At 32.2% G+C, this 16,659-nt stretch overlaps 2 long non-coding RNA genes across 12 annotated transcripts in view; both read right to left on the bottom strand.

Moving 5' to 3' along the window:
• LOC108209373 (uncharacterized) overlaps positions 1-16,659 on the bottom strand; it is a 52,506-nt gene that overhangs the window by 1,019 nt on the left and 34,828 nt on the right. Inside the window, exons 2-11 of one of the 10 annotated variants that reach the window (XR_010288938.1) lie at positions 5,128-5,284; positions 4,965-5,024; positions 4,689-4,767; positions 3,845-4,126; positions 3,637-3,720; positions 2,583-3,112; positions 1,587-1,641; positions 1,292-1,457; positions 714-878; positions 134-330 (exon numbers count right to left, since the gene is read on the bottom strand). This is a non-coding gene — a long non-coding RNA (uncharacterized LOC108209373). Of the gene's footprint in view, positions 1-133; positions 331-713; positions 879-1,291; positions 1,458-1,586; positions 1,722-2,582; positions 3,113-3,636; positions 3,721-3,844; positions 4,127-4,688; positions 4,768-4,964; positions 5,025-5,127; positions 5,285-16,659 lie in introns of all 10 variants that reach the window. The other 9 variants (XR_010288939.1, XR_010288941.1, XR_010288940.1 and 6 more) reach the window with 9 other exon arrangements.
• LOC108209372 (uncharacterized) lies at positions 11,366-15,980 on the bottom strand. 2 transcript variants are annotated; one of them, XR_010288927.1, is made up of 7 exons: positions 15,813-15,980; positions 14,665-14,830; positions 14,301-14,500; positions 13,229-13,393; positions 12,649-12,845; positions 12,392-12,512; positions 11,366-12,008 (listed from the first exon to the last, which is right to left on the bottom strand). It is a non-coding gene; the product is annotated as an uncharacterized LOC108209372 (long non-coding RNA). The 2 variants fall into 2 exon arrangements; XR_001804596.2 differs by lacking the exon at positions 12,649-12,845 and having other exon boundaries at positions 15,813-15,975.

Below are 16,659 nucleotides of genomic sequence, written 5' to 3'. Positions count from 1 at the left end.
TATGGAACAAAGAAAGTACTATTCAGTGTCAAGTTATTTGAATTATTAACAGCTAAATTCTGAAAGAGGTCTCTAGTTTTTCCTGCAAAATCAAACTTAAAAAAATTATCTCACAATGATTTAGTCAACACACCTATATGTCAATTGTCAAGCAGATTACTAAAAAGGAGGCAGGTTACCCTCACTTCTGAGAGCTTCTAGTACAGTTTCTGGTAAATTTTCCTTCTGGTTTCTCCAAATGTTTAAAATATGCGACCTCTATGTATCTCTATAGATATGTTCTGGTCAAATGCTTAGATACATAAGAGCCAAATGGTTCCACCATGGCACCTGTGCATAACAGTTTAGCTGTAAGTTCTGGTTGGCATAACACCATTTCAATTGAAAATGATAGAACACCATCTTATTAAGCAACAAACAAAATAATTGAATATTAATCATCAGAGAATAATTCAATTCCTATACTACTTTATCCATGTTTCTGAGGCAACACAGGCCTATGCCAGTTAGTAATGTCTGAAAAAAGACATCACAAAGGTCAAGCGCATCAACATAGAATTAAAATAATAAACTTCCATAAAAAACTTCAGTCCTGACAAATTTCATTTCTTGTCTTAATAAGAAGTTCTATTTCTTGCAGAAATCAAGGATGTACAAAATAAACTATCCAACTAGGGACATACAGGCCACTGCTTCTTATAAAGTCTTAATACCTCTAAGACTTTCCACGGTCCAAAAAACATCTCACAAGTCTTCAATGATATGTTGCCTCACTTGCTCATCCTCCCTCTCAGGTCCAAGGAGCGAAAGAGTATCCCGCAACGTAGGTTTTACCAGAGAACTCATTTGCATACTAGAAATGACACGGCTGAAGATATCTGAAGTCAAAATGAAAATTCTCAGCATATATCAAAAAGAAATATAAGGTGATGTAGAGGAAGAAATGCAAGAATTGCCATTAACTATTGGTTATTTAATTTTGAAATATATATATAAAGATCGATAGCTATAATTAAATTATCTAGTTTAAGCATTAAGGTAATTTGATAATAATGAAGAATCTTTATATCTCCATTTGACGGCAGTAGAGTAATATAGAATGCCTTTGTATAAATTGAACCAATCCAAGTTGGCCAGTTGATGATATAATCATATGGAAATACACACATGATAATCTAGCAGATCCAAGACTGATCTTTGTTAAACAATTCTTTAATTTGGGGGATGCGTGCGCTGCGACATGCGGGAAGAAAAAAATGTATACAGTTGGGATTTAAAAAAAAGGACTTACCAAAATTACCAGGCCACCCCTAATTCAAGAGAACCAACTGAAGAGACGGGGCATAGGAGACTGATGGTATCATCGTAGTCAAAACTCTGGAGTTGGTCAAACTCCAACGTTGTTGTACTAGTATTCCTTGTGCTGCCAATTGGGGTAAGTAATTAATCGAGATCCTCTACACAAATAATTTAGATTTGTATTATTAACTAATTCTTCGTCTCGATAATTCTTTCACATTTAGTCACACAGTTTTCGGCAAAAATGTTTAAGAGACATCAACTAAATAAGAAGAAAAGTATATTACCTTAAAAAGAGTCATTACGCCTCATCTTTGACGGAGCATTTTCTTCATTATTTAACTACAAGTAGTATTCCATGAATTGATCAGTCTATCGGGATTGCCACATTCACAATATCGTCTCGATCAAATGTCTTTTTTCTGAACTTCCACCAAATTTGGAGTATAAAACTAACATACATTCCACAAGTCTTCTGATAATTAGTAAATCTAAAGAAGTCTTTTGTCCATGATTCTCTTGTTTTAAAGTGTTCACAAGCTTTCCTATTTGTTAAACTGTCACAGCTACACATTGTCAACAATATTAATCCTGTTTAACCAGTGGTTCTCCAGGTTTAGTGTATCATGCAAGTATAATTTTCTGTAACCACTGACGTTCGGTCAATGATTTTTATGCAATTACAACATAAACACGCGGATTCAATAAATACTACTAATTATAATTGCGTAAATAATTTCTGAACTGATATTGATTTGTCAGATTTTTTCTCTCAAAGACGAACACATTTTCTCTTAGGGTTCATGAAGAGCAGGAAAGTTGACCTAATCTATGTTGTTCATGAAACATAGTGTTACACAAATGATATAGAATGTTTCAAGAATTTAATTTTATTAATTTCTAGATTACATATTCATTCTACCATCGTTCAATATTTAGATATGAAGTTTAAATTAATTAAGTGTGATTTCAAAGGAAAGTAAGATTAAACAATCCTAAGTTCTGAAATTGCTTATGCTTCGAATGAAAATTATCAAAAGCATATGATCCAAAAATATATTGCTAAAACTACTAAGTGTTCACATATTCGCCCAAACTACTCACTCTTTGGCTTATCAAATTTCTGATGGAATGAGATATAAAGAAAATAATTTTACAGACTTCATCAGTGGTCTTGGATGCTTACCAAAACTATACAATCAATCAACACAGAAAATGAATGCTTATTATTCTTTAAATTCTGAGTTTGACACTGATAATAATGATGATGATGATCGGTTTACCTGTGGACGCCACCGGTTTTTTCCATGTTTCTTTCTGTCCGGTGACCGTTTTGCAGATGACAGTCGATCTTGTCTAATTAGTGTGGGGAGACAGTAGCCTGATTATGATAATTTGATGGAAGCATATTATGTTAAGCTCGAAATGCATCAACCATTCTTGTCAGATGGTTGTTGGCAACAGCCCTTGCAGGTTTAACAGGCTTCTCAAAAAGATCCTCAACTTAAGAAAAAAGTATAGGATGATGCGGAGAACGAGTATTTGGAATTTGATAAATTGATTGTTTTACTACATAATGTGAGATATCACAAGGACAGCAACAATTTCACAATATGCATGGAGTTCCATATCTTGAAAAAAGATTACCTTTCCTTCTAAGAGCTCCTAGTAAATCTGCAAGCAAACTTTCCTTCTGCTTTCTTGCTGTGCTTGAGATATGAAAACATGTATCTCTATGGATATATCCAAATCTCACCATTTCGTGAATAGTTCAGCTACAAACGAGCCAAATAGTTTGACTCCACCATTGCACCTGTGTACAACAGTTAAATAGTGGTTTTTCAAGGCATAACACCATTATAATTGTAACAAACAGAATTACTACATTTTCTCCAATTAAGGAACGCTTAAAATAGATAAATAATTAATCATCATGGAACATCTACACACTTGACCCAACTTCAAACAAGCGCGCGTTGGAGGCCATGAAGTGCAAAGCACGGCCAGGCACGAAGCAATTAGAAAAGCTTGCTTTATTGAAGCTAAGAAAAGTGCAACGTAAATAATGTTATTGGGCCGGTTTTAGCGCCCAAAAAAGTAAACCCTAAAACAAAAATACAATTTATAACCCCAAATAAAAAGAGGAAATCAGCTTCCAACGACATCAAAAAGGGAGAACCCTAATTGACCCAATGTCATTGCCAGAATAAACTTCAGGCCTGACAATCTCATTTCATGTCTTAATATGAATATTAATATTTAATTTTGTTTCCTAAAGGAATAGAGAGGATGTAAATATATGCGAGCGAGCTAGTACCAGCTATAAACCTCTTATACCTTTGAGATTTTCCACCATCTCAACAGCCAAGAAGAATACTCTGAGGAGCATGATCCACTTGACTGTAGCCTGTAGGAACTCATCTGCAAATACCAAAACGGTCTAAATAAGACTAAAGATATCATAAACTCAAAAAGAACATTCTTTGCTTATATCTAAAACCAAGAATTGAATGATGCGAAGATAGAATTGCATATTATTGATTACCGCTTTAGATGTCTAAAAGCTTCAAAAAGCTTCACAAATCGTGAAACTTACAACTTTGTGACTCCATTCCACCGTGCTGATCTAGGGTCTCCCCGTTCTATGACATTTGGCTTTGGCCTCAATTCCACAAACCTCTCCCAAACCCACATCTGCACTAAGTCGTAGTGCCATATAGTGAACTTCAGACCAATTCCAGACCCTAATTCGACAGGCTTAACCATTGCATTATGTAACACCCTCATATCTCTATAAATACAAACAAGAACAGGAGCAAGGGCAACCCTATTAAGACAAATGAAAAGCAACATTCAAATCCTGCACAAGTATCTGAGTGCGCACAAAAACAAACTTACACAGCCAAAATACAAGAAATGCTTCATGCTCTACATCCTTACCACTATTCATAATATACTCCATCCACATTGAAGAGTCACAGATCCAGCATTAGTAAATTTAACACTCTTAATTTCACTTCTCAAACAATTATAAACATCAACACATTCATCATCACATGGGGTTGAACTAGAGCAACCTAAAAACGACAGACACCCTAAATGCACAATATTTTCAAGACTGATAGTTACCTCACCCCATGGAAAAAAAAAGTATTTGTACCACAACACCAAAGGATTGATAAATAAGGAAAGGCTCAAGAGCTTAAATTCGGTGCCCATAAGGCTTTCTATAACACATGATAGAATAAAATAAAGAAACTGCTACAATAAACTTCAATCCTGACAATCTCATTTCATGTGTTAATATGAATATTAATTTTGTTTCCTAAAGGAATAGAGGAAGTAAATATTATGCGAGGGAGCTACTACTTGCTATAAACCTCTTATACCTCTGAGATTTCTTCCACCCTCTGAACAACCAGGGAGAATACTCTGAGGAGCATGGTCCACCTGACCGTAGGAACTCATCTGCAAATACCAAAACGGTTTAAATACCACCAGACAAGACTAAAGATATCTTAAAGTCAAAAACAACATCCTTTGCTTATATCAAAAAACAAGTATCGGATGTGCACATATAAAATTGCAAGTATCATCATATAATATCAGCTTTTAGATGTCTCGATTTAATCAATCTAAAGTGGCCAAGAGTACAAAATAACCACCCAATCGATACGATGCTTCATCCCAATCTTAAATGAAAAGCACTCTCAATCCTCTCCGCCCTAAATCGCAAAAAAATAACAACTAATTCGTCTCAATAGCAAGCACCATAGCACTGTTTAAAAGGCGTCGATTAAATGACAAAAAGGAAAAAAAAAGTATTACCTTAAAAGGAGTCATTACGGCTCGAATCTCGATATTTACTGGAGCATTTTCTTCATTATTTAAGAAGCTTGATAAAGTGGAACAACTACACATCGAACAGGTGGAGAACCATTCATCTCCGCCAAATGATCGACAAGAGGCGCTAGCGAAAATTCGACTAAGGCGGTGACTAAACATATCTTAAACATGTCTTAAAGTCAAAAGAACATTCTTTGCTTAAATCTAAAAAGGGTTAATTATCAACCAGGTCACTTTATACACCAGAAAATATCAAGTGGATCACTCGGAAATTTTTGATCTCATTTGGATCACCAAAGTCATAAAAAATATCAAATAGATACCTCTAATATCTTTTCGAGAAATAAACTTTATTTTTCATTGAGTTCCATACATTTTTCTTGGTTGTTATTATAATCAAATGAAAGGTTATGAATTCCAGTATTTATGTTAATATCTTCAGATTTTAAGAAATTTATTTACTATTTATTTTTAATTTTACAATTATTTTGTTTGATTTATATCAAATAAATAATAAATAAATTTCTTAAAATCTAAATATATTACGATACATACAAGAATTCATATCTTTTCATATGATTATACTAACAGCCAAGAAAAATGTGTGGAACTCAACGAAAAATAAAGATTACTTCTCGAAAAGATATTAGAGGTATCTATTTGATATTTTTTATGACTTTAGTCATTCAAATGAGACCAAAAATTTCTGAGTGATCCACTTGATATTTTCTAGTGTAATAAATGACCTAGTTGATAATTAACCCTATCTAAAAACAAGAATCGAATGATGCGAAGATAGAATTGTATAATTGATCCAGCTTTTAGATATCTAAAAGCTTCAAGAAGCTTCACAAACCGTGAAACTTTCAACTTTGTGACTCCGTGCCACCGTGTTGATCTAGGTTATAGCCCTAATTCAACACTCGGGCTGGGTTGAGGTTGGCTCCGATCCGGGTCAAAATCCTAACTCTTCTTATTCTATCAGCCCTGTAGATAAAATAACTGAGTCCTGTGATACATGATTGGGTTTGCTAGATCTGCATATGGTTTAAATGAAAAATGTCAAAACTCTCTCTTATTGGCGAATTAGATGCATAAAAAGGAAAAATTATAAGTCTAAACTTTAACAAAAAATCAGATATAAATAGAGGTTTTAAATTTAAAAATTCAGATATAAATTTAGTATTAAAATTTTATATTTCTAACATGTATAATATTGTATATATAATTGGAAATAAAGTATCATTTTACAATATCGAAATTTAATATTAGAATTTTTTTTAAAAGTACTCTATTATTTATCAACTATGTGATCGCACAATATTCTTTTTACTAGTTATAATATAATGTAATTTTATTAATTATGTTCTTCGTCTTGGTTTTATTATATTATCTAATGAAATCTCATGCTATTTTTCTAATGAAACTAATTTTTAATGCAATGTCTTGAAAATAAGACACATGTACAAGATGTTCAGGTGTTGTAAGACATCACTAAGATAATATTAATGCAATACTCAATTTTTTTGGGTATCTTAAATTTGACATCATTTGAGGATATTGTTCGACTTGCATCGGGTTACAGATCTTAGCACTCATTTACAATGGTACATGAAAACCAACAAAAGAAAATATTGGGATGTCAAGACATCATTTCGTTGGGCGACTTATTAAATTTTACAACGTTGGTAAAAAAAATTTGGTTCAGCCCTTGCAATTTTACAAAATTGGGTCCGTCCTAACACTCTCATCTATACTTCTATATTATATTAATAAAGTTGAAATATTAAAATTTTGGTCGTTCAGTACTTCGGTCGAATTATGGATCTTCTTATATAATCAATTTTTCTTTTTTTATATAATTAAATATCCTTTTTAAAAATTAGATTTAAGAAATAAACGATAAAATTACAAATATTATAAATCACTCGTGGATGACACGTGTTATAAATCAATATTTCCATAAATACATGCAAAAACAACGGGCGCAAAGGCAACCCTATTACCTCTAGACAAATGAATGGCAACATTACATATTTACATCCTTAACACTATTCATAAAATACTCCATCCATGTAGAAGGATTCACAGATCCACCACTAGCAAATTTAACTTGCTTATTTCATTTCTCAAACATTTATAAACATGAACACATTCATCAACACAGAGAGTTGAAATTGAGCAACCTAAAACAGACAAAGACCTTAAATGCGTAATATCTTTAAGAGTGATAGTTACCCCCATCCCATGAAAAAACAAGTTTGTTTGTATCACAACACCAAGATCAACATCTTGTCCCTTGGAACACTATATGTTGAGGCCTTGATTGCTTCATAGATCCAACTTCTCTTTCAAATTTCTTGGGACTTGAGCTCCAAATATTCTCACAACCTGAAGAATTGGAGTTGATTGGGAGCAAAACAAGCCCCACAGAAGGGGGGAAGCTATTTTTGTGTTTGATTTTTAATGAGCATTTTCTTCATTGTTTTTATTTTGTTTGCTGAAATTTTCTTCATTATTTAATAAGTTTGTTAAAGTGACTACACATGGAACATGTGGAGAACCATTCATCTCCACCGAGTGTTCGACAAAATGCACTAAAAAAAATTTGACAAGGCGGCGACAAAATGAATATGGGAAATCGATAAATAGATGTGTGGATCATAACTAGGGTTGAGCTTTCCTAGGAATTCAGAAAATTGACATGTTCATGGGTTGGTGTCAATTCATATAGGGTATTTAAAGGGATTTTTTTATGCACCACATTTATTAGGGGTATAATTAATTGAGATTTTTAAAGATTTTTTTCATCTACCACATTTATTAGGGGTACATTTAATTGAGATTTTAAAAGATATTTTTCATTCATTAAATTTGAGGGGATTCAAATCTGATTTTCAAAAATTATCACAATCTTGGAAATTCACTTAAGATTTTAAATTATTTAGAAAAACTAGTGGTATTTAATCATGATTTTTAAATTATACTTCAAATTTCGAAGGTATTCAATTGAGATTTTTTTAAATATATTAAAAATTGATTGTATTCAAATGGTGATGATTTTTTTTTGGACTTCATAAAATGATGATTTTTTTTTTTTTGAGATTGTGTGTATTTTAAGATATTTGATATTCCACCTAAATCCATGAGATTTCGAAACATTGTGCTTAAATACTAAAGACTCTAGTCATCTTTGCGATATTTTATAAAGAATCCGAATAAAATCAAAATCAGATACAATTAATTAATATTCATAAACTATACTCCCTCCGTTCCACATACAAGTCTCTTTTGTAAAAGTTGCGCATATTAAGAACTCATTAATTAATTAGATAATATTTTCTTACTTGTACCTCTAATTAATGAATGAATGTAGACTCCTATTCAATCCTCATTAATTGTCATGCATTTTCAAGAAGGGTAGTTTTGGAATATTGTCAATATATTTGCATTGGAGACTAAAAGTTAACAAGTTTATGGGACAAATATTTTTTACAAAAAAGATTTGTATTGTGGGACGGAGGGAGTATAAAATATATTAAAATCTCATTTGAAGAATGAACATTATTGGTCTAAAATACAGGGGTGACCTTTGATTAATCCCAAACTAATTTCACTTTTCTAATTGGATAAACATTTATTATAACACCCAACTATACTACAGTATGCCGTTTTTTCCCGTCAAAACTGGCAGTTAACCATCTCCAACAAGGGTTGCTAAAATAGTTGCTAAGTCTTGCCAACTCGGTATATATATTAATTTTTTATTTTATCTCTCCTTCATATCACATTTGCAACCTCTTTGTAAAATACACTCCAATAATTGGCAATTATAAAAATTGTCAATGTGCTCCCCTAAATAAATATTGTATATCTATTTCAAATACATAAATGGTTAAGGTAAAATATAGTTTTTGGATAATACTGTAGTTTGTTTTTAGCTAAACGAGGTAGTTGCCAACTTTGAGTAGCAACTCATTGGCAATCAGGGAGCTCTAATAAGTTGGCAACTAAAAATGTCATGACGCATAGACATTGGCAATCATTTGCCAATTCCTATCTTAGTTACTCTAAAAAAAAGGAGTTATTTTAGAATTAATCAGAAGCTATTACTAAATTTTAAATCAGTGATATTCAATTTTTCAACATTCCTTGTACCACAATATTATGCAGTTAACCAATGAGTAAATAAGAATTATTTTAGTACGAATCAGAGTTCACCCCTAAATTTTAGACCAATAATGTTCATTCTACAACTTTGCTTTTATTAAATTTTAACCAAGATATTAACTATGAGTAAATCATTACAATTTTTTTATATAATATAATAATATAATTAATCACTTCATTTTCATTAAGTATAACTCATCTAATTAGGCTCATTTTCACTATCCAGTTAGAATATTATATAATAAAATGATATGATAATTTGATTAGATAATAATAGAATTTCATATTTACTTTAAGTAATTTAAAATAAATTTAATTTAATGTAAGTAAAGTTGAATTATCTTATGATCAATCAGAAGCAACACCTAAAAATTTATATTAAATTTTATCCAAAATATAACCACATACAAGTTAATCATAATTTAACCAACTTTTTAGTTTATAATATAATTTAATCAAACTTTCTTCATAATCCAATTATAACTCATCTGATTAGACTCCTTTTCATTATCTAATTAGAACTCATCTTCGGGTCTCACAATTCCTCAAATAAATAATTAACTAATTTATTTTTATTTCCATTAATTATATATTTTCGATATCAAAATTATTTAATAATCATCAATCTTCGTCGCATTTTTTAGATTTGTACATGACTCAACAATATTTATTATTTTAATTTAGATTAATTTATACTTATATTAAACTTAACTAAAATTTACTTAGAAGATTTAAATTTATAATTCTTTTAGTGATTCAATTATCATATAAATCTAATTTTATGCGTAAAAACAATCGCTATTACTATTATTTTTTGTATGTTTACCAATTTCGTCAGTAGTGTTAAATTATCAAAACAATACAAACAACCACCACACACAATACGATATCAAATACGAACAGTGATGTAACCTGTTACAAATTTTTAGTTCGATTAAGATGGTTTTGCCTTCCAAATCTGCCTTGTTTGACTATGAGGAGTCTGCACCGGTCTGTTCATATTTTCATTGTTGGAACTTCTATTATTCCTGAAATTCCGAGTTTGGTGTGATTGTGACTGTGATGATGAAGCTTGGTTCACCTGTGGGTGACTCCGGTTGTTTCCTGGCATGTTTCGGAATATAGATCGTCTCGCTGGTGACAATCGATCTTGTCTAATTAGTGTAGCGGAAAAGGTAGCCTGGTTATAATAATTTGATGTAAGCATATTGTGTGTAGCTCGAAATGCATCTGCCATCTTTGTCAGACTTTTTACACATATTTCAAAGTGTTTTCACCAAGCATCTAGATTCATCATTTCTTTTAAAAAGAATTTATACTTTAAAATTTTGACTATATACTTTTATTTTAAAAAATAAAATTTTAAAAATAATAAATATAAGTACATGGTCAAAGGATTTTAAATACGTGCAAAAAGTCAAAGCGTCATATATTTTGAATCGGAGGGAGTATTATACTTTTGAGATATTTAATTATAGTTTTATTATTTTAAAATATCAAAATGATATTTCATTAAAGTATAAAATTATGTATATTTAACGGAAGGGGTGCAAACTGTCTCGCGGGTTAAACTAATAAGGTGCGATTTGAATTATTCAAAATAGTGGGACAAAATGATTTTTGAATGATAATTTAGGGTTAGGATATTCGATTGTCTCAGCACTTAAATTGAATAGTACAATCTCATGCAATTCCTACAATAAGTAAAAGGATAATCATAAGCTAGTGTCAGAAAATATGATTTCTAAAAATTGGTTGGTTCTCTGACTGGTATAGAATTGGAATCACAAATCAGGCCAGAGGGATATAGAGTTAGACTATCACGTATCTATTCCAGTGATGGAATGAAATGTATCTCCACTAAAATGAAATGTATGAACTAACCATACCCAATTTCTCATACCACGTACCCAACCAACCACCCAACCAAATGATTGTGATCGTGAGTGGTTGTTTTTAAAAGGGGAAATTTTAGTGCAAAATAAAATTCATTTCCCCTGATATGAAACTCTCACAACAGTAATGTTACCTGTACCACAGGCTACAAAGCTAGGCCAACACACAATTTATTAAAACATTTACATTGACTTTAAACTTAATGGTTATAATGTTATTTTTACAACAAACCATTTATAAAGACTTGATTAACAATAAGCAATATTATCTTTATCAATAATTAATATACGAAGGCAGGCTGTAGGTCCATCCTCGTGGAATTTAGCTCTTGGGTTTTGCCCTCCAGATCTGTTGTGCTTGAATTGGCTGCACTGGTCTGCTGACAGTCGCATTGTTAGAACGTTTATCATTCATTACATCTTAAGTTAGATGCGACTGTGATGGTGCTGATGCTTCTCTGTTGACCTGTGGATGACTCCCGTCATAGTTTCCCCCAGTGTTTCTGTCTGAAGGTTTTGTTGCTAATAGGCCTTGCAGTATTATTAGGCTGCTCAAAAGGATCCATAACCTAAGAATAAATTTGTAAGAAGTGAAAAAGGAGCTAAACATGCATTGATTAAGCAGCTACAGAGTCTCCAGCAATGAGAAACACGCCAGCACAAGGGAATCTGTGTGTGTGGGATTACATAGAGTGCTAATGTCTGAGGCAGCCATGCCATGCTTCTCCCAATATCTTCGTACTGTCCAGAGTAAGGATTGATGCCTTGTTCTGAGGCCCTCATATCAATGTCAGAGAACTGAAAAGATCATAAATATACATAAGTTTTTTCGTTACAGTGAAATTGATTACTGCTGCTTCCACTGCAGACACCACGCACACATGCATTATAAAGTGCAAGATATTGTGCTTTTTACTGCTCATTTCAGGATCATGTTAGGTTCGACAGTCAGTTTCATATCATTTTCGGGTTTTGCCAATGTAAATTGTGCCATGAATAGGTTCGGGTTGGTCTAATGCTGCGACCACGTGTTAAGGCTATAATCACGGCATTCTTGCTACTAATGCCAGTTCTCATTGTGGAAAGAAAAGTTCACCAGTAGTCATACCAACATCCCACTTTATTAGATAAATTGAATGTAGAGCAGAATATATAGTTTAACCGAAAATGTGTAAATATACCTTTGCAAAGAATGAAACGAGCAGATCAGAGAACTTTCATTTCTCCGCCTAGACCGTTTAAACCAGTTTTTGTCCGCAGCAAATGTTCTTGCAATTTGTTCAACAGCTGCAGTTCTCAAACCTGTATGGAAAAAATAAAGTACTATTCAGTGTCAAGTTATCTGAATTTTTAACAGCTAAATTCTGAAAGAGGTCTCTAGTTTTTCCTGCAAAATCAACCTTCAAAAAATTATCTCACAATGATTTAGTCAACACACCTATATGTCAATTGTCAAGCAGATTACTAAAAAGGAGGCAGGTTACCCTCACTTCAGAGAGCTTCTAGTACAGTTTCTGGTAAATTTTCCTTCTGGTTTCTCCAAATATTTAAAATATGCGACCTCTATGTATCTCTATAGATATGTTCTGGTCAAATGCTTAGATACATAAGAGCCAAATGGTTCCACCATGGCCCCTGTGCATAACAGTTTAGCTCTAAGTTCTGGTTGGCATAACACCATTTCAATTGAAAATGATAGAACACCATCTTATTAAGCAACAAACAAAATAATGGAATATTAATCATCAGAGAATATTTCAATTCCTATACTACTTTATCCATGTTTCTGAGGCAACATAGGCCTATGCCAGTTAGTAATGTCAGAAAAAAGACATCACAAAGGTCAAGCGCATCAACATAGAATTAAAATAATAAACTTCCATAAAAAACTTCAGTCCTGACAAATTTCATTTCTTGTCTTAATAAGAAGTTCTATTTCTTGCAGAAATCAAGGATGTACAAAATAAACTATCCAACTAGGTACATACAGGCCACTGCCTCTTATAAAGTCTTAATACCTCTAAGACTTTCCACGGTCCAAAAAACATCTCACAAGTCTTCAATGATATATTGCCTCACTTGCTCATCCTCCCTCTCAGGTCCAATGAGCGAAAGAGTATCCCGCAACGTAGGTTTTACCAGAGAACTCATTTGCATACTAGAAATGACAAGGCTGAAGATATCTGAAGTCAAAATGAAAATTCTCAGCATATATCAAAAAGAAATATAAGGTGATGTAGAGGAAGAAATGCAAGCATTGCCATTAAGTATTGGTTATTTAATTTTGAAATATATATATAAAGATCGATAGCTATAAGTGAATTATCTAGTTTAAGCATTAAGGTAATTTGATAATAATGAAGAATCTTTATATCTCCATTTGACGGCAGTAGAGTAATATAGAATGCCTTTGTTCTCCAGGTTTAGTGTATCATGCAAGTATCATTTTCTGTATCCGCTGATGTTCGGTCAATGATTATTATGCAATTACAACATAAACACGCGGATTCAATAAATACTACTAATTATAATTGCGTAAATAATTTCTGAACTGATATTGATTTGTCAGATTTTTTCTCTCAAAGACGAACACATTTTCGCTTAGGGTTCATGAAGAGCATGAAAGTTGACCTAATTAATCTATGTTGTTCATGAAACATAGTGTTACACAAATGATATAGAATGTTTCAAGAATTTAATTTTCTTAATTTCTAGATTACATATTCATTCTACCATCATTCAATATTTAGATATGAAGTTTAAATTAATTAAGTGTGATTTCAAAGGAAAGTAAGATTAAACAATCCTAAGTTCTGAAATTACTTATGCTTCGAATCAAAATCATCAAAAGCATATGATCCAAAAATATATTGCTAAAACTACTGCGTGTTCACATATTCGCCCAAACTACTCACTCTTTGGCTTATCAAATTTCTGATGGAATGAGATATAAAGAAAATTTACAGACTTCATCAGTGGTCTTGGATGCTTACCAAAACTATACAAACAATCAACACAGAAAATGAATGCTTATTATTCCTTAAATTCTGAGTTTGACACTGATAATAATGATGATGATGATCGGTTTACCTGTGGACGCCACCGGTTTTTTCCATGTTTCTTTCTGTCCGGTGACCGTTTTGCAGATGGCAGTCGATCTTGTCTAATTAGTGTGGGGAGACAGTAGCCTGATTATGATAATTTGATGGAAGCATATTGTGTTAAGCTCGAAATGCATCTGCCATTCTTGTCAGATGGTTGTTGGCAACAGCCCGTGCAGGTTTAACAGGCTGCTCAAAAAGATCCTCAACTTAAGAAAAAAGTATAGGATGATGCGGAGAACTAGTATTTGGAATTTGATAAATTGATTGTTTTACTAAATAATGTGAGATATCACAAGGGCAGCAACAATTTCACAATATGCATGGAGTTCTATATCTTGAAAAAAGATTACCTTTCCTTCTAAGAGCTCCAAGTAAATCTGCAAGCAAACTTTCCTTCGGCTTTCTTGCTGTGCTTGAGATATGAAAACATGTATCTCTATAGATATATCCAAATCTCACCATTTCTTGAATAGTTCAGCTACAAACGAGCCAAATAGTTTGACTCCACCATTGCACCTGTGTACAACAGTTAAATAGTGGTTTTTCAAGGCATAACACCATTATAATTGTAACAAACAGAAATACTACATTTTCTCCAATTAAGGATCGCTTAAAATAGATAAATAATTAATCATCATGGAAAATCTACACACTTGGCCCAACTTCAAACAAGCGCGCGTTGGAGGCCATGAAGTGCAAAGCACGGCCAGGCACGAAGCAATTAGAAAAGCTTGCTTTATTGAAGCTAAGAAAAGTGCAATGTAATTAATGTTATTGGGCCGGTTTTAGCGCCCAAAAAAGTAAACCCTAAATACAAGCAAGAACAGGAGCAAGGGCAACCCTATTAAGACAAATGAAAAGCAACATTCAAATCCTGCACAAGTATCTGAGTGCGCACAAAAACAAACTTACACAGCCAAAATACAAGAAATGCTTCATGCTCTACATCCTTACCACTATTCATAATATACTCCATCCACATTGAAGAGTCACAGATCCAGCATTAGTAAATTTAACACTCTTAATTTCACTTCTCAAACAATTATAAACATCAACACATTCATCATCACATGGGGTTGAACTAGAGCAACCTAAAAACGACAGACACCCTAAATGCACAATATTTTCAAGACTGATAGTTACCTCACCCCATGGAAAAAAAAAGTATCTGTACCACAGCACCAAAGGACTGATAAATAAGGAAAGGCTCAAGAGCTTATATCAAAAAACAAGTATCGGATGTGCACATATAAAATTGCAAGTATCATCATATAATATCAGCTTTTAGATGTCTCGATTTAATCAATCTAAAGTGGCCAAGAGTACAAAATAACCATCCAATCGATACGATGCTTCATCCCAATCTTAAATGAAAAGCACTCTCAATCCTCTCCGCCCTAAATCGCAAAAAATTAACAACTAATTCGTCTCTATAGCAAGCACCATAGCACTGTTTAAGAGGCGTCAATTAAATGACAAAAAGGAAAAAAAAAATTACCTTAAAAGGAGTCATCACGGCTCGAATCTCGATATTTACTGGAGCATTTTCTTCATTATTTAAGAAGCTTGATAAAGTGGAACAACTACACATCGAACAAGTGGAGAACCATTCATCTCCGCCAAGTGATCAAGAGGCGCTAGCGAAAATTCGACTAAGGCGGTGACTAAACATATCTTAAAGTCAAAAAGAACCTTCTTTGCTTATATTTAAAAAGGGTTAAATAGCTAATTCATCACTAACCTGGCTCAAAACTTGCAACTGAGTCATGTTGTTGAAAAAACTTTCAAACGCATCATCAAGTAATTAAAAACTTTCAAAAGCATCATTCTCCGTCAGTTCCGTTAAGTAATTAACGGTTCAAAAATATTTTTTTTTAAAAATGAAAAAAATCTGAAAAACACTTAAAAAATTCAGAAAAATTTGGAGATAAAACAAAAAATTCATAATAAATTCAAAAATTTCTGAAAAAAAATTCTAAAGTTCAAAAATATTCTGAAAAAAATTCAAAAATCTTAAAAGAATTTGAAAAATTTTGAAAAAAATTAGGTGGCAAGTTTTTTTTCGTGTTTTAGAAAAATTGAAAAGAATAAAAAAAGGTTTGAAACGTTTTGTTTTCCATTTTTTTAATTTTTTGATTTTCTTTTATTTTATTCACATTTTTCAAAAAAATAATAGTCAGGTTTTGTTGAATTTTTCAGAATTTTTCATTATTTTTTTCCAATTTTTCCAATTTTTTTTTATTTCTTTTTTGAACTTTCCGTTAACTACTTAACGGAACTGACGGAGAATGATGATTTTGAAAGTTTTTAATTATTTGGTGATGCGTTTGAAAGTTTTTTCAACA

This window comes from Daucus carota, chromosome 2, assembly GCF_001625215.2.
Source record: "Daucus carota subsp. sativus chromosome 2, DH1 v3.0, whole genome shotgun sequence".
Taxonomy (NCBI): Eukaryota; Viridiplantae; Streptophyta; class Magnoliopsida; order Apiales; family Apiaceae; genus Daucus; species Daucus carota.
This window is presented reverse-complemented; position numbering and strand designations above follow the sequence as displayed.